Here is an 8449-nt window from a genome sequence, read left to right as displayed (position 1 = left end):
GTATTTCGTTCAACAAAAAATATATTAACCTTCAAATGGATGGACAAAAGGGAAAGGTGGATGATTTCCACCTATCATTCTCCCAATATGGTTGATACAAATAAGATACATTATCTAACAAAAGAAAAAAATAATCAAACCACAATGTGTAATTGATTACAATAACACAATGGGGGCGGTTGACAAAGTTGATCAGATTTTATATAGCTTAAATTCTACCAGGAAAAGTTTAAAATGGTACAAAAAATTTTTCTTTCATTTATTGAATTTAGCTGTATATAATACATTTATTTTATACAAGTATGTAACTGGAAGAAACTTATCTTTTTCTAAATTTCATTTGCATTTAATAAAACAAGTTTTACACTAATACCGCTCAGGTAGAATACATGAATGTAAATTAAAAGATGGAAATCCTAATAATCAGCCTTTTCGATTGATACAAAGGCATTTTCCGTCTCCATACGTAAAAAATGCAGCAATTCGGAAAAACGCAAGGCGCAAATGTGCAATAGTTGTATGTAATAGCATATGTGCTGCTCCGGCTTTTTTTTTGTCCAAACTAAGGCAAAATATGAAAAAAGTCACACAAAATATGTCAAAATACGAAAAAATAACCCCAAATATAAAAAAATAAATCAAAATAAAAAATTGGCCAAAGTAAAAAAAAATCCCCCCAAAACTAAAAAATAAAATTAAAATATAAAAAATATAAAAAATAAATCACCCCAAAACTTAAAATCATCCCAAAATCACAAAACCGCAACAATTAAAATTATTTTCACTCAGGAACTATAATGGATCGTTGTTATCTGTTAGTGACATTCTTTATTTAAGTAATCTTTAAGATTCCACATAGATGCCCCGCACTTGAAAGGCACTTGAAAAGCTAAAGGATGCTAAGTCCAAGAGATGCAGAAACTCTTGACTGGACCGCCACCAGCGCGTGCACAGTTTTCTCGAGAGCGCTCATGAGCCATTCGCTTCATATATAAGAGATAGTTCTTGGTTAATTAAAATATATGTCCAGTCAACTCTGTCTTTTCAATTTACCAACAAAACTCTATCAGAGGACTTTATAAGGGAGTTCAAAGACAGAGTTGACTGGACATATATTTTAATTAACCAAAAGCTATCAGAGAACTTCATTCTTTTTTCACGAAATCAATCATTACACTCACATTTTTTAAGTTCAGCTCAAGTCCCTCTCCCTCGAAAGTTTGATATAAACTGGTAATTTATTTGCAATAAATCCAAATATCGATCCCTCCGAGATTTTACAATCTTCGGTTCTTGAATGCATCCTTCGGACTTAGTATTTCAGACGCAGAGCATTCGACTGTTGTTCTTTGTCTGATACATTACATAAATTTCTTTTCATTTATAATAATATTAATTCATTATTCTTTTGAAAGAAATATTTATCATTTTTTGTTTTATCAATTCCCAAAAAATCCGTATGGTTCTGACCATGCTTTTTTACAGAACTTACTTTTACAAAACTCTTCATAAGTTAATTCAGAAGCCAATTCTTCATGTATTTTTTTGAGATTATCTCCAAACTCATTAAAAATAAACCATAGATTTGAATGTTTTCTAATTATAGGGTTTATTTTAGTGTATTTATGATATAATTCGAGAATACTAATATTTTTATGCTTTCCTTCACAATAATATCTTATTATTTTACTTTGATTTTTCAACATTCCATCATCAAAAATTACTAAACTATTTGGTGCACATTCTTCTACCGATAAAATTTTTTCCCAATTACCCTCAAATAAATAATCAATATCATATTTATTTTTTTCCAACTCTTGTCCTACATAAGTAGGTCTATAGATGGACTATAAACATATAATTATAAACATATAATTGTCTATATGGTAGCCATTTGTTTACGCCAAAGTTAGTAGATAAAAATGTTTTTCCACTACCTGATTCACCTAGAATTATACCACGTACTACTTCTAGAAAGAATCCACCCCTTTTATATTTATCTATAAAATTAAAATGTTTCATTTTTAAACGATGTTTGGACATTTATTAATAATAATAAATGAAAGAGTATTTAAAAAAAACGAATGTATGTTTATCGAAAAAGTTATAAGTATTTTTTTAAATGTAAAATCGGTATATCACTTAGTAAAGCAATATTTGCAACATCAGGTTTATCAGGTATTGCTGTTACACCATTATTTGCAATAAGTGCCATATCTGTTATAATTGAAATATTAGATAATGAATTCAAAACATCATTAAAATTAATTTATAGACTTAAAGAATATAAATTATCATTTAATTTTTATTGTGAGTTATTACATTTATTTGAGGTTAAACAAATATCTGAAGATGAAATTCACTTACGTGAAAAAGATTTTATTAAAAATTTGAAATACTTTTCACGTGAAAAGTACTTAAAACAAATGAAGATAAATTGTTATTCTTCAATTAAATAAATGACCGTTAGTAAAATCGATATTATTGATGAATTACACATATCAGCAAGCAGAAATTATTCAAGAAAATCTACTATTACATTAGGTGTTGATGATCTTTGGCAGGCCGATCTTGTTGAAATGGATTCAGGTAAGTTAAAGGGAATTATCCAAAATTAATAAGGGATATAAATATTTATTAACAATTATTGACACTTTTTCCAAATTTGCTTGGGCAATTCCAGTTAAAAATAAAACCGGAGAAAGCGTATCCAAAGCAATGAGTATTTGTTTTAAAAACCTATCCTATAAATCACCCAAAAATTTACAAACTGATAATGGAAAAGAATTTTATAATAAAGATTTTCAAAAACTCATGAAACAAAATGAAATTAATCATTATTCAACATATAGTGATAAAAAAGCTGCAATTGTTGAAAGATTTAATAGATCAAAGAATTTATGTGGAAACAATTCAGTATACAAGGTAATTATAAATGGGTTGATATATTACCAAATTTGGTGAATATTTATAACAATAGAAAGCATAGAACTATAGGAATGACACCGTGTGAAACGTCTGAAAAACTAAGTCCAAAGGGTGTGTCTAAAAAACTAAGTCCGAAGGATGCGCCTAAAAAGCATCTGAAGATGCGATTCAAAGTTGCCGATTATGTAAGAATTAATATATTAAAGCATATGTTTGAAAAAGGATATACGGCTAATTAGTCAACCGAAATATTTGTAATAGATAAAGTTTTTAAAAACATACCTCCATATGATCATATTAAAGATATAAAAGGTGAAAATATTAAAGGAACTTTTTATGAATAAGAACTACAAAAAACTAAAATTCCATCTAACATCTATTTAGTTGAAAAAATATTAAAAAGAAAAGGAAATAAAGTTTATGTTAAATGGCTAGGCTTTGATAATACGCATAATCAATGGATAAATAAGAAGGATCTAATCATTTCTTAATAAAAAATTTCCCATAATAAATGTGTAACGATACGACCATCGTTACGCGGCCGTTCATCCGCCGGACGCCGCGAACCAACCGCCGTCCCACGCTCACCAGTCAAGAGACCATTTGAGCGAAGGCGCTACGCGCCTTATTATATTTTAAAGCGGTGAGCGAAAATAAATATGTAATAATATTTGTTTACTTTTATAACCGGGTCGGCACACCGTACCGGAGCTCGGCTCGCGCGCTCGGGAAACCGCTCCGACCGTTTCCGAAACTTCCCGAGCCGCGGTCGGGCTCAACCGAATTGTTGGAAAACAATTATCGCGCCGACGCGATACCGCCGACGCCGGGTATAAAAAGACGCTCCACCGGCTAAAAGAGAGAATCTCATCCGCGCTCTGAAGTCGGCAAGACGCTCAGAGCAATCCAGAGACCTAGACGCTTACTAGCAAGATCGAGGTTGGGAGTACTCCGCCTCTGCTGGGCTTTCCCAGCATCTCGCCAAAAGTAAGCGCTCCTAACAAAATACCGAACGTCCGGCAACTACTCAAGCGGTGGGAAATTACCCGCCACCGACGGATATTCCCGTCTGCCGAACGCTCCCGATCCGCTGCAACCCATCCTTGCAAATCCAGAACAAATATCGCGAAGCATTCCGCGCACCAGCATAAAGCCGACAGAAACTCGCCATTGATACGGCGACGGAATCCACACGCGTAGGGCCGTGAGACCGCCCTACGCTCCGAATTTGGCAACGCGCGATTCGCTAAGACGCGAGGCTCCCGCCCCTCGCGCAAGCATTACCGCGCGCCATTACAATTACCCGGCCGCCAGGTGCTACCACCCATCGACGCCGGGTATCGATAACCGCACGCGTTCGATTTACCGCGCACGATCGCGCCGTTCACGAGTGCCCTCCCGCGTGCACTCGAGCGCATCACGCACCGAAATCGCACCACCGCTGTGCATCCGCATTTCCGCCCGACCTACGGACACGCACTCGCGCGTCACTCACGGTCATCCGTAAGATACACGCAGCCTTACGCTATATATATATTATATACACATACGACACACTGTATACACTCGCAACCATACGTCATTTATACGCACATTCATACGCGATACCGCGTACTCGCATCCGACACTCATTCCATACTTACGCGCTTATACATTTATACACACTCACTCACACCTTGTACATATTCTCAGACGTAAATAAACACATTTATTTATTGTACACCCGGCTACGATACTTGCTATACCCTTCCGAGCCCTGATCCCGGCCGAGCTATCCAGAAACAGCGCTCGGAAAAATCCGACCGTTACAAATGGAAAGAAAATGTTCCACGTGTCAAATCAATAAACCGCATTCTGATTTTGTTAAAGCAAAAAAATTAAAATATGGAATTAGTTACACGTGCTATGAATGTAAGAAACTTTGAAATGAAAAAATTACTTGTGATGTATGCTTTAAAGAAGTTCCAAAACGATGCATGACTAGACATTTTAAACTAGAATGGCACATGAAATTAGAGAAATTTATTAATAAAAAATTACTAGAAAATGATGAAGTTTTGATTCTCTTTCACAAATTTATGAATGATAAGAATGTTAACTCTGCAAAAATATATTGATAAAAAATTTTCCCATAATAAATGGGCTCATTATTCGAACAATTTCCTTTTCATGAAGATGCTTTTTCTCAACCAGAAAAAAGGAAAGATGGAATTAATCAAATAAATAAATCAATCAAATAAATAAATTAATCAAATAAATAAATCAAAAGACTTCAAAGAATTATCAAACGTTGTTGAAGAAAAAGAAGAAGAGGTTGTGAGAGCTAACGGTGCATGGAATGACATGGTTGTTGATTGTACATTCTATTCGGATGTAAATAGTAATGATTTAAGTATATTTCTTAGAAGAACCAAATATACGTAGAAAGATACGTAGAAGATAAAATACGAACTGGATTTAGAAGACATATGAGTATAATAATAAAATTAGTTGAAAAGTTCCAATATCATGTATTGGATATATGTCATAATGTAATTGACTCACACACACATTATTTTCATAGTTATTGTGAACATATTTTATCTCGGGATATGATTTCTGATATAATACCATTTATGCATGATGCAAGACAGAAATTTACAGAAATTTGCTAACTTTAATGCAAAAAATACAAAGTTTACTTTCGATAGAATTATTCAACTTGATTTACAGTCCAATAAATATACCCCTCTTCGCGGTGGAACTTATGTTAAATTACTCAAATACATTATATCAAAAAAATGCTGTATTAATGTTAACAATACTAAATACCTATATATATATATATATATATATATATATATATATATATATATATATATATATCGTTATTATATTATATTTATTAAAGATTACAGCAGAAATAGTTGGAAAAATATATGATACATATTTTATACGTTGAAGCATATGGTAAGTGTGATTTTTTTATCCTTTATTGTTGTAATATATATATATATATATATATATATATATATATATATATATATATATTGTGTAATACATGTTATAATTAAAACTTTTTTTTGCATGTATAAAAGAATAAAGAAACATGAGGGCAAAAAGAAAATGGTATCATCGTTACACATATTGGCAGCAAGGTTGCGTCACACTTAAAATGTGTATACTGACAGCAATGTTGCCCCTTATATTCTTTGAAGACAAAGGATGATGGACATCCTCAAATTTAAGAAAGAATATATCGAGAGTACAAGCAAGAATGAAAATAGAATTTTAAAAAGAAAGAAGAATATAAAGAAATACAATTTACTCTTATTTTTTTTTTTAATTAAAATGTTTTATTATATATATATATATATATATATATATATATATATATATATAAAATAATAATATATATATATATATATATATATATATAATAAAACAATATATATATATATATATATATATATATATATATATATATACAGGGTGTCCGATAATTCACGGATTACCCTTTAAGGGAAGGTAGAGGATGTTATTCTGAATAGAAAAGTCCTGTACCATTTTGTGATTTTCTCAATATTTAAGAAAATATTAATTTTAAAAGATCAGCCAACGAAGTGCCGCGAAAAGCTCGTGGCGCGAAAATGCCTCCCACTGTCAATTGATACTCGATCCGCGGCGAAGCAATGGGAGGAGCAGTTTGCGAGCATGCTTCGCTATGGTAACCAAAAGAAATACACACATAATGCGCGCTCCGTTTTATGTATGTGATCTTTTCATTATGTGTGTATTTTTTAGGACTTTTCTATTCAGAATAACACCCTCTACTTTCCCTTAAAGGGTAATCTGCGAATTATCGGACACCCTGTATATATATATATATATATATATATATATATATATATATATATATATACAGGGTTGGGAACATTATTCTATAAAAGTAACGCATTACCGTTACCGTTATTTTTTGTAAAAAGTAACTCGTTACCGTTATTCGTTACTGATTTTAAAATGTAATGCGTTACCGTTACCGTTAGTTAAAAAAGTAACGATTCGTTATTTTCTATGGTCACAGTTAGGACAGAAAAATATATCTCTCTTTGTCGATTCTCCTTGCATGCGCCATGGCTTCTTCATTAGTATAAGCCTATGCTTTCAGCGCTTTTATATCGAAATAATTTTATCCAATCAAGAATAATGCGCGTGATCAGCGCGCAATTTATTGAATAAATATAAGATAATAGAAAACCAAAAAGTAACGATAAAAGTAACGACTAATTCGTTATCGTTATTGTAAAAAAGTAATGACGTTACCGTTATCGTTACAGACAAAAAAAGGTAACGATCGTAACCGAAAAAAGGTAACTGTAACGGTAACGACGTTACAAGTAACGCGTTACTTCCCAACTCTTTATATATATAAGATATATTGATAAAATTTTGAAAAGAATTAAAAACCTTACACATATATAATACATAAACCACATATATATATAAACACCACGTGGTGAAAATGGAGGAGGATGAAAATGGAGAGCGACAAAATGGTGACTTTTGAGGATGTGGCATAAAGAAGGAGGAGGGGTAGATCGAAATTGAGATGATTAGATGATGTATTTTGACATTCTATGTTCCAAATTTTCAATTTTTTTTTATTCTTTTTTGTCCCATGTTTTTTCCCTGTTTGTCTATCCTGTCCAAGGCTCTTGTCCTGTGGCTTTGTAACAATAAGTTTTTTATGGTGTAAGATTGTTAGCCTTACGCCCAATCGCCTTTTCGGAGGACCATTTCTCTTATTCTCGTCCGCTCCCTGACCTCGCTTTCCATTGGAGTTGATTACCCAATCTCTGGCTCAATGTCTAAGTTATTCAGGTTATCAGGGCTCACCAACTTGGCGGTGAGGATTGGAATTGGGTAGAAGAGGCTATGTGTTGTTAGCTTGTTTAACATCCTATGGTGCACATGCATTTTCTATTTAGGCACCATTGTAGTTAATTACTTGTCACAAAAAATATAGAGATCTCTAAAATTTAATGATAAAGGAGAAAATAATTCTTAGCATCTTTTTGTATTACATAGATATCGTGTTAGCTCTCAATCACGCTGGTATTCTCTTCCTTCCCAATACGTTGCCAAGTGAGAAAGAGAGAGAGAGAGAGAGAGAAGTCGCTTGAATTTTTTATATTATATATATATATATATATATATATATATATATATATATATATATATGTATGTATATGCGTGCTTGTAAATGTTTGCGCTCGCGGAACAAATGTTAACGTCGTATGTACACTAACTTTATAATTATAATTTATTCTTTAAGTGCGCTGATGGTGGTCCAAAAAATAGCCGAAACGTCCGTTCTGTAGTCCTTTTGCAAAGTCTTTTTTTTTGTAAAGTTTACCTTCCAATAATAAACTTTATGCGCTACTAATATCCGCGCTTGGCTCTCATTGCCTTATATACATATTTTTTTATTTATTCTTCTAAAAATCTTTATTTATACATATTTAAAAAAAATTATATTTAA

This window comes from Cataglyphis hispanica, chromosome 9 (genome assembly GCF_021464435.1).
Source record: "Cataglyphis hispanica isolate Lineage 1 chromosome 9, ULB_Chis1_1.0, whole genome shotgun sequence".
NCBI classification, from domain to species: domain Eukaryota; kingdom Metazoa; phylum Arthropoda; class Insecta; order Hymenoptera; family Formicidae; genus Cataglyphis; species Cataglyphis hispanica.
The sequence above is the reverse complement of the archived record's forward strand: the minus strand, read 5'-3'. Positions refer to the sequence as shown.